This window comes from Bison bison, unplaced genomic scaffold (genome assembly GCF_000754665.1).
Source record: "Bison bison bison isolate TAMUID 2011002044 unplaced genomic scaffold, Bison_UMD1.0 scf7180017864471, whole genome shotgun sequence".
Taxonomy (NCBI): Eukaryota; Metazoa; Chordata; class Mammalia; order Artiodactyla; family Bovidae; genus Bison; species Bison bison.
This window is the reverse complement of record NW_011495032.1, coordinates 13,956,671-13,971,892: the sequence shown is the minus strand read 5'-3', so window position 1 is coordinate 13,971,892 and position 15,222 is coordinate 13,956,671. Positions and strand designations below refer to the sequence as shown.

At 43.1% G+C, this 15,222-nt stretch overlaps 1 protein-coding gene across 5 annotated transcripts in view; it reads right to left on the bottom strand.

The window, feature by feature from the left end:
• MYO1B (myosin IB) overlaps nucleotides 1-15,222 on the bottom strand; it is a 199,730-nt gene that overhangs the window by 167,936 nt on the left and 16,572 nt on the right. For 2 of the 5 annotated variants that reach the window (XM_010860847.1, XM_010860848.1), the window contains exon 1: nucleotides 11,976-12,156. The exons of 1 other annotated variant lie outside the window; for it this stretch is intronic. The gene's annotated coding sequence lies outside the window, so the exon portion shown is untranslated. Of the gene's footprint in view, nucleotides 1-10,517; nucleotides 10,634-11,975; nucleotides 12,158-15,222 lie in introns of those variants that run through there. 2 more of the 5 variants (XM_010860844.1, XM_010860846.1) reach the window with 2 other exon arrangements.

Sequence of the window (15,222 nt, the reverse complement as noted above, 5' to 3'; positions counted from 1 at the left end):
TAAGGCCGCAAGGGTGGAGGCATGAGGACCTACTTACTAATTTGGACTGGCAAGATCACCGTTGATATTTAACAGAGAAACAGGTGATTAAACCATGGCCTGTTGTGCCTTAAAACATGGACCCTGTGCTTGCAACTTTTGAGAATGTGAGGAAAAAAATCCGATGCTAGCGTTAGTGTGGCCTACTCATTGAAGATCTACAAGAAAGCCGTAAAACTAGCCTGTCCGAAAGCCAGAGGGGAGAACAAATGATTCTAAGAGGAGTCACTCTGCCTGGAGGCAGGAGATGCAGAGAAGTCCTCTGTCCCAAGAACCAACTGTTTCATCTCTACAGCCCAAGAATAGGATAGCACACCCACCGTGAAGATGGAATGCAAGGGAATTATCACCCACGCTACTGCTTCTTAAGCTTCTTAACTATTCCCAGGTGGATTCCATTCACCAAGAGCTAAGGCCAGGTCCAACTCCCAGAGACAAGTTCTCAGATCGGGTTCTAGGTTCAAAACCTTAGAGGTTGGTAGTATGTCTGATTTTTATTGGGGCTTCCTAGGTGGCACTAGCAGTAAAGAACCTGCCTGCTAATGCAGGAAATGTAAGAGACAGAGGTTTGATCCCTAGGTCGGGAAGACCCCCTGGTGGGCTACAATCCAGGGGGTCGCAAAGAATTGGACAAGACTGAAGCGACTTAGCACGCACGTACTGTTTTTTATTAGTCGATGGAAGCAGTAAACCTTGAAAGCCAATAACATTTTTAAGGGAGTCTGGCTGACAGTGACAAGTACTTAATTCTTAAGACAATCAACACCAAGACCTCCAACTCATAAAACAAACTAAAAACAAGAACTGTTAAAATATGACAAAGCCATCATCCCCTACACTCCACTTTAGATGGGGCCACAGAAGACAACGGACAAAAGAGATCTTCTTGATACCCTCTGTGGAGGGGCAGCTATGTTTTCAGCCTCACAGGGAAGAGCTGCATGATGCTGCTGCTGCTGCTGCTAAGTCGCTTCAGTTGTGTCCGACTCTATGCGACCCCAGAGATGGCAGCCCACCAGGCTCCCCCGTCCCTGGGATTCTCCAGGCAAGAACACTGGAGTGGGTTGCCATGGCCTTCTCCAATGCATGAAAGTGAAAAGTGAAAGTGAAGTCTCTCAGTCGTGTCCGACACTTAGCGACCCCATGGACTGCAGCCTACCAGGCTCCTCCATCCATGGGATTTTCCAGGCAAGAGTACTGGAGTGGGGTGCCATTGCCTTCTCCGGCATGATGCTGGCTGGAGCATTTTATTTTCTTAAGCCAAAGTATGGAAAGAAAGGCATATGTGAGTTCTGGGCAGCCACAAGATAAGCCAGAGGAGACATTCGCCTTTTTTTTTTTTTTTTTAATGGAGACACTATCTTGTATACAATCCTATTCCAACAAAGAATCCGCCTGCAATACAGGAGACCCAGGTTCAATCTCTGGGTCAAGAAGATCCCCTGGAGAAAAGAATGGCAACTCACTCCAGTATTCTTGCCTGGATTCTCCAGGACATGGACAGAGGAGAGCTAGTCCATAGGATCTATTCTTCAGTCCATGGGGTCACAAACAGTCAGACACAACTGAGCAACTATCACACTTCTACTTTTTTCAGGGAGTCCAAGTTACCTTATGACAAGTAACTAGTGAGAAGTAATGCCCAATTCTCACTACAGAATTCGAAGGAGACAGACATGCTTTCTCCACCCCCAAAGAATGTGGCCTGCATGCGTGCGTGCATGCGTGCTAAGTCACTTCAGTCATGTTCAACTCTTTGAAACGCTATGGACTGTAGCCTGCCAGGCTCCTCTGTCCATGAGATTCTCCAGGCAAGAATACTGGAGTGGATTGCCATGCGCTCCTCCAGAGGACCTTCCTGATCCAGGGATCAAACCAGTTTCCTACATCTCCTGTATTGCAGGCAGATTCTACCCACTGAGCGATCTGGGAAGGCAGAACATGGCTTATGCACAGCCAATCACATCCTCCTATGACCAGAAGTCCCGGGACATGATGACAGCTGGTGGTTATACTTATTACTCACTGCATGACAGCAGCAGCATGAAGACCAGGTGGTTCCCATCCCCTGACTTCTGCTACGGATCCCGCTGCCCAGTCCCCCAGTCTTTTGGAGGTTCCTGCCTACCTTCTAAGTTTATATCCTTCCTGGTCCTCTGACCTTTCAGCAATTCTGTGAGTTCCTACATCCTTTCTGCACTGCACCCAACCAAGATCCTTGACTGACTTGAACACTAAGTACTGTGCCCAATATAAGTATTAAACCACTGTTCGATCTTCAGTATTATGTGAAACCAATCTTTTTCTCCCAACCTTGGAGAAAGCAATCCACAAAATACAACAACTGGTGGAGCCTTTAGAGGACCACTGGGGAACCTGGAGGCAGGACCTCCACCTAAGGGCACTGGTTTAGCCCAGCCAGAAGCTCACCAACTGATAACAGGTGACTCCATGGCCGCACAAGCTCTTTTCACCTGTTTGTCCATCCAAGAAAAACAAAGTACATGATCAAAGCATTCCTTCCCCTACTTACTCTCATCTCAAAAACGTACTACCTATATTGCAGTATATATCAATTCATTTACTGGCATCTTTTGCAGCATAAAAATACCATTTAAAATCTGAAAAGCATCATTTCAAAAATCTCTCAAAATCCAAAAGAATGAAACATAAACATTCTACAGCATCTTAAAATGCCATCTATAACTTAACATATATATATGAGTAGTCTACCCAGCCCCAACCTTAAATTAAATCATCTACCATGTTAATGTCTATGCCTGGGGATGTCAAGACCAGCATTCCCCAAGCCAACAGCCCCACAGAGACATGGCCAAACCAGACAGTAGATCCTTATGAAGAGCATGGCCGTTCTACTATTGACATCAAAACAGCAACACTGAAAAGTTATTCCAAAGTAATCGGTAATTTAATGACTAAATAAGAGATGTATTTTAAGCTGAAATATATTATCTGTTGGTCTCCCACATTACTCAAAAGCCTCAGAATGCCACAGATGAGAACAAATGTGTATTTTTAAGTTGAAACAGTTTTATTGTAGAATCTGAAAGAACATTCTCAAATCAGAGCTGAGCAGGGCAATGGTTAACAAGGATTAACATTGATTTATGAACACAATTTTAAATTTGAAGAAACCTTGGACTACAAGCTACTATTACATAAAACAGATACACAACAAGGTCCTACTGTGTGGTACAGGAAATAATATTCAACATCCTGTAATAAACCATAATGGAAAAGAATATGAAAAAGATTACATATAAAACTGAATCGTTTGCACACCAGAAACTAACACAAAATTGTAAATCAACTATGAAAAAAAAGTGTTTGTCGTTTAGTCGTGTCTGACTCTTTGCAACCCCATGGACTGTCATCAACCAGGCTCCTCTGTCCAAGGATTCCTCCAGGCAAGAATACTACAGAGAGTTGCCATTCCATTCGTCAGGGGATCTTCCCACCCAGTGATCAACCTGGTTCTCCCGCATTGCAGGCAGTTTCTTTACCATCTGAGCCATTCAACTTAAAAAATTAGTAAATAATGGAAATTTCCTGGCAGTCCAGTGGTTAGGACTCTTAATGACACTTTCACTACCATGGCCCGGGTTCAATCCCTTGTGGGCAAACTAAGATCCTGCGAGTGTCCCAGTATGAAAGTGAAAGTGAAGTCGCTCAGTTGTGTCCGACTCTTTGCGACCCCATGGACTGTAGCCTATCAGGCTCCTCCGTCCATGGGATTTTCCAGGCAAGAGTGCTGGAGTGGATTGCCATTTCCTTCTCCAGGGGATCTTTCCGACCCAGGAATCAAACCCGGGTCTCCCGCATTGCAGGCAGATGCCGTACCATCTGAGCCACCAGGGAAGATCCTGCGAGTGTCCCAGTATGGCCAAAAATAAATAAGTAAATGATTAAATAATAAATAAATTTTAAAATGTGAAGGAATTTCTTAAGCATAGCCATAAAAGCCACTTTCAGGAAAACTTAATGAAAGCAGGTTATCTACTGCTCTGGTAACTGTAAATGAGGACATCTGAATACATCTATTATAATATACATCAGAAGCAGAGCCTTTGGGGAGTCTTCTTACCATAGTAACCACTGTTATTTGACTCGAGTTCCCCTCATTAACCTCCTTGTGCCGTAGTCTTGTATGCTTTATAGCCCCTTTTCTGGAGAATCAGCTCCATGGTGTCAAGAGTCACCCTTTTTCATCTTTATTTCCCCAAAGGCACAGTGCACAGCCTCTGGCACATGGCAGGCATTCAGACAAACACAAAAGGAAAACAAGTGTGCAAATTTATGGTTGACAACTGAGTTGTTCAATAGTGCACATTCTCACAGCTGCCATCCTGGGTTGGGTGGTTCCCTCCCAGCCGACCAGAAGGCAAAATAATGACTGTGGCTTCAAGCCACTTTGATCCATTCCTCTAAAAACACAATACTATCAACAAAGGACAGGAAACAGAATTGAGCTATTTGGCTCCCAAAGACATCGCTAATGCTTTTAAGGATAACATGAGAAACACATTTAACTAAGAAAACAAAGCCAATGTGGCAAGATTTCATGAATAAAATAAGACTCAGCAAATCCTGATAGCAAAACAAAGGCAAAAGAGAGGCCAAGTTTGTAAGACGTGGTTCAGTACCTAATATAATTAGGGTTAAGTGACTAAAAAAAACCTGAAACTTCCTTCCTGGATCTTTCAAAATAGCACCAACCTCATCTTTGAGAAAAGTCTGATTAAATTTCCATTCAATTCGGTTCAACCACCGCTTACGCTATTCAGCCCTGTTGGTCCCTAGCATTGTGTTAAGTGCTAGGGACACACAATAATCGTGGTACTTCCTTGTCCCATACACTCCCCAGGAGCTCACAGTCTAGTAAGAGAGTTGAGACAAAAAATAGGTAACTTTTGAAATTTCAAATGACTATCTTAATGATTAAAAGCAACACAAGTTCACTAGAGGAAAAAAGAAATCAGAAAATGTAGATGAGCAAAAAGAATATAAGCCAAATCCAACAGCCTCATGCTTTAGTTTAAATCCTTCTGGATTCATTAGAATCCCTAGAAAACCTGATTTTTATAACCAATGAAATGGCCATCATTTCTGGCTTTATAAATTGATCTATGTAAGTATTTCTGCCTCAGGTAGGAATGTGAAATAGATCCATGGGAGCTATGAAACTCTGGAGCTACACCAGTAATATCCAACACTTTAAAATTCAGCCAAATTGTATGGCCATCTGCCCCTCTGTTCTTTACCTTCTGTGTGTATGCTTAGTCACTCAATCATGGCTGACTCTTTGCAACTCCATCGACTGTAGCCCACCGGGCTCCTCTGTCCATGGAATTCTCCAGGCAAGAATACTGGAGTGGGTAGCCATTCCCTTCTCCAGGGGATCTTACCAACCCAGGAACTGAACTCAGGTCTCCTACACTGCAGGCAGATTCTTTACCCTCTGACCCACCAAGCAAGCCCCTCTTTACCATCTCCCCACCCTCAAATTAGCAACCCACAGTAGCACCACCTGCCCACCAATCATCTCTACCACTTGGCTGTTTCTAACATATCAGTACACATCCACATCTCTTCTACCATCACATACCACAAGACCAGAAACAAAAACAAAACCATCTTACTCTCCCTAAATTCCACAGTCACAGTTGATCTAGTTTTCTCACCTTTGGCCTCTCCCTGTCTCTAACTCCCCACACAATGTATCACCTTGATTATATCAGCTTAATCACTCCTGCTCCATCCCTTCCCACCCTTCCCCACTGGGACTGCCCCAGTTCAGGCTTCATCATTTCTCACCCTGAAGGCAGCAACCTCCTAAGTTGTCTTCACCACTGCCTCTACCAGGCCCCCTCCTCCCCCGACCCATGTGCCACACCACCCAAGTTGCCCTTCTACATCACAGTTTGATCAGGTAAGTGAAAGTCACTCAGTTGTATCCTACTCTTTATGACCCCATGGACTATAGCCCACCAGGCTCCTCTGTCCATGGAATTCTCCAGGCAAGAATACTAGAATGGGTTGGCATTTTCTTCTCCACTGATCAGGTAAGACCTGCTGTAAATCCTCCAATAACTCTCCAGCATCTCTTAATATTCAAATTCCTTAGGAGATGCTCAAAAAGATCAGAGAACTACCATATGACCCAGCAATTCTACTTTAGAATTTGAAAGGAGGGACTCCAACGTTCATGTTCAAAGCAGCATTATTCACAAAACAAAATGTGACACACACACAATGGGATATTATTCAGCCTTAAGAAAAAAAGCAAATTCTGACACATGCTATAGCACAGATGAAACCTGAGGACATCATGCTAACTGAAATAGTGAAAGTGTTAGTCACTCATTCCTGTCCCACTCTGTGAACCCATGGATGGTAGCCCGCCAGGCTTCTGGGTCCATGGAACTCTCCAGACAAGAACCCTGGAGTGGGTTGCCATTTCCTCCTCCAGGGAATCTTCCTGGCCCAGGGATTGAACCAAGGTCTCCCGCATTGCAGAGTTCTCCCACATTGCAGGCAGATTCTTTACCATCTGAGCCACCAAGGAAGCCCCAAGAATACTAGAGTGGGTTGCCATTCCCTTCTGTGGGGGATCTTCCTGTCCCAGGGATCGAACCCGGATCTCCTGCATTGCAGGCGGATTCTTTACCATCTGACCAACTGAAATAAGTCAGTACTGTATGACTCCACTTATATGAGGCCCTAGAGCAGTCAAATTCATAAAGACAGAAACTAGGACGGTGGTTACTAGGGGCTGAGGGAGGAGGGAAAGGGAAGTTGCTGTTTAACCAGTACAAGGTTTCACTTTGGGAAGATGACCAATGGTGCTGATAGTTACACAACAATGTAAATATCCTCTGTGCCATTGAACTGCACACTTAAAAAGGTTAAAATGACCATGATACGTTATGTATATTTTATCAAATATAAAAAAAAAATTCCTCATCAGAGCTGACAACCACAATTGGACTCCAGCCTTCCTCCTCGTTCTCACTGCTCCTTGACCAAGTCTCTCAACCCCTTAAGGCAAACCTCACATGAAGGACCTCCTGGGACAGACAGAAAAGTAGTTCTAGCTGTAGGCCTTTGCTCCACAGGATCAGCTGAGCTGCTTGTCTTAAATAAATCCTCCCTGACTTAAACAGGTATGAGAAGCCCTTCCCCAAAAGCAGTGTGCTCTGAGCAAACCCTACACATCCAGCACAACTGTCAGCTTGCTGGTCTCCTCCGGCCTCTGGAGAAAGCCTGAGCTCCCCACATGTGAAGACCCCCGCTGCCTGGCCAAGGGATGGTGCACAAGGCGCTGGTGTGCAGAATAGGTAGATGGATGCACCTGGGAGTGACTCGGCCCACTGTTCTTCCAGGGTTGGTTCCATTATCTCTACCCTTCCTACCAGAGAGCCTCATGAGGTTCACCAAGAATAAGAAAGACCTGGGTTAGAAACTGAAGGCCAAAACACTTTCTTAGTATTTATGAAGTTAAGGGCAAGTGGAATGAAAACTGCATTCTTTAGGACAATTTACTCAAGCAGAGTGTCTCTTAAAGGAGAAGAGGCTGGTGGGCCACACAGGGTGCTATGCAGGGCTCCCCCAAGTCTAAGAAAATGGGCCACGACATGCATTTATGAAAAGGCTCAAATGATGCCAATTTTCATTCCTATCAACACACTTCCTTAGAGAAGCTTATAGTATATGGTATGCCGATTCATGGCTTTACTTCACATAGTTATCTGATTTTCCAATCCTGTTTTCCACTGTTAAAGCCACTACACACTGAGGTTTTATCCATCTTTCTCTAAAGCGTTTTGTTAAGGATATTTAATAGACTGCTAGTAGGAAGGTTTTTGTTAGCATCTTAGATTTAGGAAAGAAACAGGCCTAACTACCAGGCAGTTTCCATACAATAACTGTTGTCTTGAGCTCCAACTATGGATAAGAAAAAGGACATTAAGTTATCAGGCAATGATAAAATGGACTAGATTTGAACTGGGAATGAAAACAAACAGCTAAAACCATACAGAAGCCCATAAATCACAAAGCCAGACTCAGATCTTAAAAAGCTGTTAATGCGAAAGGCAATTGATGCAACTTTCTGGATATGTAAGAGTCCACACCCTGGAGGGTACCTCTGAACAGGCAGAGATGGGCCAGGAACCACTCAGCGGCAATGTCAGGTTTGTTTCTGTCTGGGTATAGCAAAGCCGTCAGCCAGGAGCTGGGCTACCCTCAACCCCAGGCATGGTCCAGTTATTAAGGATTTGAAAGATAGCATCTAGACAGAACTTTATAATTTATAATGTGATACATTAAAAAAAAGTTCTTTTCTAAGGAAATGATGAATTGTATTATCGAGACTAATTAGAAAGACTTTTGAATCAAAAATAACTGGCTGCTATGACAACATTGAAAGTTCTGGATTACAAACTACAGACTACCTCTTCTGATGTATGAGCAAAATTTCTTAGCATCCCAGGCAAATCCTTATTTTACCAGAGATAGAAATGGACCCAGGAGATGTTGCATATTTGGTTTCTGGAAGAGCCAGCGTGAAGAGGAAGCTTTCCTAATGGGTCTAAGAGTATAGGCTTTCATACTCATTATATTACACACACATCCTTCACTCTAATTCCTAAGTCATCAAACTTCAGAATACTCCACAGTTCTTAGAGAAGCTTGACTTGGGAAAGAGTAACTTTTCACAAGTTCAGTAGCAAGAGTTTACCATGACTGAGAATTCACTTTTGATCCACCCAACGTGGAACATCACAGACTTTGAATCACTGACCCAAGCTTGCATCCAAGGAAATTCATCTCTGGAATTCGAGTTCTGATCTAAAAATTCAGGGATGACAATATCCAGTCTACTTTCTCTTTTGAGAAAGCAAAGCCCGACTCCCAAGAGGCTATCACCAGATGCCAGTTCTCTCCCTCCCTAGTGCCTATTTCTGCTAACCTGAAGAGCTCCCCTGCTTGGCCCTGAGGTCTCCTGGCTGGTGTGTCCATGTAAATAACCTTGAGCATTGCCTCATGTGCAGTGGACATCCCATGAGGTCAGTACCCCGAGGAAGCACGCAGCCGACAGCACTATCTCCACCATCACTTCCCGGAGGAAGTTCTGCAGAGTCATGGCAGGAACAACTGCCAAAGGGCAGGGTGCCTTCAGAGAATGCCACCCACCCCCAAGACTGGGTCTGAAAACCACCCCCACGCCTCTTCTCCACCCCCTTCCCCAGCGCAGCACCCATCGGGAATGGAAGACAAGCCGTCCTGACTTTAGGGGGAACCTATGGTCATGCTGTCCCACTCACATTGGACGTTATGAGAACTCATGAGCTAATGTCTGAAAAGGCCTATGAGTTCCTGAGGGACAAAGGAGCCTAAAACTGTAAACCACTGTTATAGTCAGAAACACAAACTCAGCTGCACTGGGACCTGCAAATTATAACCAATAGGCCTCTCAATCCGTTCCCTCGTGACAGATTAAAAAAATTTCCAAGAAGTCCAACGTGTTTAGATTGGCAAACCTGACGCCCTGGAACCCCCAGGTGAACGTAAAAGGGCTCACATGTAACTGGCACACCTGACAGCTCTGATTAGTTCCTGGCTGGTGCACAGACCCCAAATACGACCAGTGGTTATTAAACAGAACACAGCCACCAGGGGAAATCCAACTTTCCTTCCAAACGAACTGGCTCGTTAATCAGAGGGTCTCTGTCTCGTCCCACACGCTAATACCCACACCAAGTTCTCCTGTCCTCAGCCCCTCCCCTTGCTTACAAGGTTTGGAGTCCCTCTCTGTTCTCTGTATGCTTGACCAGACCATCCAAGCACTCAAGCTGTTCCCTTATAGTTCAAAGTACGGTGATTTGCACCTGGGAGCCATACATGTAGGGTTCCTTGTACCCAGCAGTTTGGGGGTCCCTCTATGTCAATTTCTGAAGACACCTGGCTGAACAATGACACTCACATGAAATAGCCTAGGGTACACCAAAGCAAAACTATACTTTCCTTAAAAAAGGCTCCTTGCATCATCCAGGCTCTTTTCAGTGACAATGGAGGGAAAGGTACTGAATTTTGTGCACTCTCTGCGGTAAGGAAGGAAAGTATCTCTCCGGGAAACATCAGCTGTTGCATTCTGCAACAGACCAGAGGTTGGAATGAACACCACAGTGGCTCAGAAAGAACCCCCCGAGTTCTGCAGTAGTGCAGGGAGACCCAGCACACTGCCAATGTTGAGCCTCAGTCTCCCCACATAGGGGTCGAACACATCGTCTCCTAAGGTCTTGCTCTGGCTTCCATCATTACTGACTCAGCAAGAATAGCTCAACTGGGAAAGACTGACTTCCTTCATTTCAGGGTAAGCAATCACAGGCCTGATTACAAAGAATGTGAGAAACCAAAAATGCCAGGCCACAGAAAACTTTCCCAATGACACTTACTCAGACATAAAGGAACGCAGCTCTCTTTGTTCTGACCTCACCAGCCAAAAAAAAGAAAAAAAAATATTAAGGGAATAACCACACACAGCACAGAAGGAAATGAACAAAATCACAGGATCACCATCAGGAAAGGCATCGGGACACACGTGACTGTGTTCTCTGTTTACAACTACACGCTTAGCTGCAAAATGGCACTGGTTGTTTTAACAAATGTATCCAGTTATGAAAGCAAAAAGGGATCTAAAATTACAAATTAAGAAATCCATATAAACCCAACTATACTCTAATAAGAATTAAAGAAAAAGAAACCATAGTAAAAGAAAAATATGCATCGCTCAACAGTACATCTTCAGTAATGTCTCTGTGCTTGTGGTTAAGAAAAAGTATTTTTGGAATAATAAAAATTCAGAAGCTTCCTCAAGCAGTTATCCCCTAAACCACTTTAGTGGATAGTTACATATCCACACTATGTAATCAAAGACAGAGATGTTTATACAATTTACGTTAGGGCTTCATGAATGTTTATTAGTTGAGAACTGATCAAACAAAAACAGCTAACATGTTACCAAAATGACACTGATATGTAAATTGAGAAGGCAAAATGACTTTGTCACTGAAAAAGAATTTTTAAAGAAAATAGCTAAATTGCACTGGGGTTACTTCACCTAAATTGACTAAAATTAGCAATCAGATTAGAATTTTGAAGTATTTTCTGGAATAAGTTTTTTCTAGTTTTGCTCATTTTGGAAGCATTACTGAATTTAAAACCAAATGCACCAACTTTTCTGTATCTCTAAACACATTATAAAGCATTTAGGAAGAAACAGAAAGATATACAATATAGCAGAGCAATTTACAAGGCATACCATAGCTAAATAACTCTTTTTAAGTCACAAATTAAATTGTCTAACAAAATTTGTGTTTACTAAATTTAAATTGATAAATGGTAACTAAATTGTAATAACAGTTCTGTTCATTTCCCAAAATTTTTAGGAAGCAGAAATTATTTCATATATTTACAGAAGTATACATACATAAAAATGCCCTTTAAGACATGCACACTTATTTTTGCCCTTGAATACAGCATGGTCTCAACCTGTAAAGCTATAGAAAAATCAACTGCTAAACAGTTTGACCAGGTATAGAACTACACAGTAAATTTTCCCAAGGGAAGTTCTGGTAAGATATAAATATTTAATAGTGAACTACATTGTATATGGCCGATTAAGAAAAGTTCATTTCCTGCTACAAGTAGTTTATGAAAAAAAGATTTTCAAACTACCACATTTTAATATTGTAAAGCATCAACTCAAAGGCCTAAACACCTTTAACTTTCCACTCTATCCTTAATCACGTCTCTCACTAGGTAAGTAGGTAGGCAGGTAGATCGAAAAACTACAGAGTTCTCTTTAAATGACATAATTATGACATCCACGTTTAGAAATTAAAACTGCTTACCAACTTTTCTTCTCCATTGTTTTTTCCACCAATTTAACTAGCACTTTAGCATTCAGTTCATATGAAAGGGAGAGACAAACATTCGTTGTGACAGGGAAAACACACTAAGTACAACAAATATTTTGCAAACAGATAAGAGGGGGAAAGTAGGTCAATATCCTGTGGCTAGGAAGACACAGCCTCAGCTTCCATCCAGAACTGAATTATATGATTAACCAGGCCGGACTCTCCTCCAATCACAGCCTCCTGTTCTGACCTGTGCCCCTAGGATGCAAAGGCACCGGAATAACAAGGAATGAGAGACCCTTAAACTGTTTCCCTGTCATTAGCAAACTAGGTGGGTGAAAAAAATGCTTAGGAGCAATGTAACTAATAAAACAAGTGTTCAGGGATTTCCCTGGCTGCCCAGTGGTTAAGACTTTGCCTTCCAATGCCAGGCAGGCTCAACCCCTAGTAGGCAGAGCTAAGAACCCACATAGCTTGCAAGGCCGGAAAGCCAAAAAACAAAACAGAAACAAAATTGTAACAAATTCAACAAAGACTTTAAATATGGTCCACATCAAAATAAAATTTTAAAAAATCTAAAAAATACGCAAGTGCTCACACAGGGCTGATAATTCACTATAAAAAGAATATAGAGACTACCATCTATGTTCAAAGGTGAACTATTTTCATGGTCTAGGAGAATCACAAGAAGGATGGCTGAAGAGGTGAAACCTGACCATGAGGATCCTTTTTGAGAATGAGCAGGATATGGCAATCCACTCCAGTGTTCTTTTCCGGAGAATCCCAGGACGGAGGAGCCTGGTGGGCTGCCGTCTATGGGGTCGCACAGAGTCGGACACAACTGAAGCAACTTAGCAGCAGCAGCAGCAGGATACGATTACTAGGATGTGATTAAGGGCTTCCCAGGTGGCGCTAGTGGTAAAGAACCCACCTGCCAATGCAGCAGACATTAAGAGATGCAGGTTCGATCCCTGGGTCAGGATGATCCCCTAGAGGAGGGCATGGCAACCCACTCCAGTATTCTTGCCTGGAGAATCCCCATGGGCAGAGGAGCCTAGTAAGCTACAGTCCACAGGGTCTCAAAGAATCGGACACAACTGAAGCAACTGAGCACTCAGGATGTGATTAAAAAGAGAAGAACTTAAAACAAGAGGTACAAAACCTATTCAAAAGATGGTGTCTAGACAGAACGGCAGCAGAAGACAGCTGATTTCATGTCCTGCTGGGCCATGAAGCTGGAAGGAAAGGTGAGCTGGGGCAAGGCTGAGAGTGTGAGCTGAGGGGGTGGAAATGGGCGGGAGAGAGGGAAGCATCACACAGCCTGCCTCTTGCAGTCATTACTGGTATCAGCGCATCCAGAGGGCAACAAGTGTGACTGACAGTCACTGGTGATAGTCAGATGGCAAATGAAGTTGAGGACAGCCATTATAGATGATGGGAAGTCATCAAAAATTTTTGAGCAGACATGGAGACAACAAAAATTTGAGATTTGATCAGGAAATAATCTGAATTCGTTGGGGGAGTGAGAAGAAGCAGGAAATGGGATTGCTCTGTGCAGTGTTCAGTTCATGCACTGCATAAAAATGGGCCAGCCAAGGGGTAATGTGGGGACTGACATCAAGTCAAGCTCCTGAGGGGCTGTGATTGCCCTAAAGGACACCTTTTTCTACTTGCATAAATGCACTGTACAAGCTAGCAGCAGGAAATTCAGCTGGGGCATGAATCTAGAAGTCAGGAATAAGAACTAGGGTAGAACTAATGGAAATGAAACAAGAAGGTAAGTGCAAAAGAAATAACAGACAAATCTATCATAAGAGGTGGGAAACTAACTTAATAGGAAGGCACGAGAGTGAGGAGGATTTAAGACTCACATCCTTTTTCATCCTAATGTTTAAGTTTGGCTGGTTGGTTTTTTTAAAAGGTCAGTTAAGGTTGGAAGTCATAAGTAAATGATATATACCAAAGCCTATTAATATTATTTTTTAATATATGTATTTAATTGCACCAGGTCTTAGCAGTGGCATGTGGGATCTTAGTTCCTCAAAAAGGGAGCAAACCCGGGTCGCCTGCAGTGGAAGCACAGAGTCTTAACCAGTGGACCGCCAGGGAAGTCCCCGAAAACCTATTATTTGAATAAACTCTATAAAGATCTATATTTATTTTCCAATCTTTTTCTGTAGTGTTGAGGCTTTCTAAGTCTATGTCCATTGACTGTAGTCCCCAGTGGTCTCTTGTAAAACATTCTCCATGGCATCACTTTCCAGGTCTAATTTCTTCAAAGAAAGGTGAGGCTATAAAGACACCTGGCATGCAATGTGGGGTGGACTGCAGTATTCCTGACAAATGCTCACTACTCTTCTCTACGGGGTTGCTAAATTCAGGTGTATAGCTAAGAAGGTTTCACACTTGCCCTTCCTCTGCCACAGGGATAAGCAGTGTTTCAGAGGGCACAGCTCCATCACACTGCACCCTGGACTGAGGACCAGGGCAACATGGGCAGACCTCCCACCTCACCTATAATGGCCCACCCACTGTGAGTGTGATTATTTGAGTCACTAAGATTCTGAGGTTTACATAATCACAAATTAATCTACTTGTGCTAAATAACTGACAGTTTTAATGGGAACACTTTTATTTTATGATCTCCCAAATCCTTTGGGATTCCCTGGTGGCTCAGTAGTAAGGAATCTGCCTGCCAAGCAAGACACGGGTTCAATCCCTGGGTCAGGAAGATCCCCTGGAGAAGGAAATGGCAATCCACTCCAGTATTCTTGCCTGGGAAATCTTATGGATAGAGGAGCCTGGAGGGTTCAGTCCACAGGATCACAAAGAGTCAGACATGACTGAGCTACTGAACGACAGCAAATCCTTTAGTTACTTCAGCTACTCCTAAATCAGCTGTAATCACTTTTAGAAACTTATTAGGTGGCTTATTAAATAATCAAATGAATTTTCATAGAAACAGTTCTTTTTGCATACATTTTAAAATCATTATATTAACTATAATAGTAAGTAAAGCTGGCATAAATAGGCTTGAAATAAACACAACTGAGTCCAGATAAGCATAGACTGGTAGGAAGAGAAGCTCAAGAGCACACTATAGGATGGCCCTCCAACTCTGGGCATTTACTGTGTTATGGGCATCAGCTGATATATTTTACAAAGGAAAAGAGCACCAACTAATCCAGCCAATCTGGAGGTCACTAAAGAGTTTTTTAAAGCTATGAGCCTAGACAGTTAT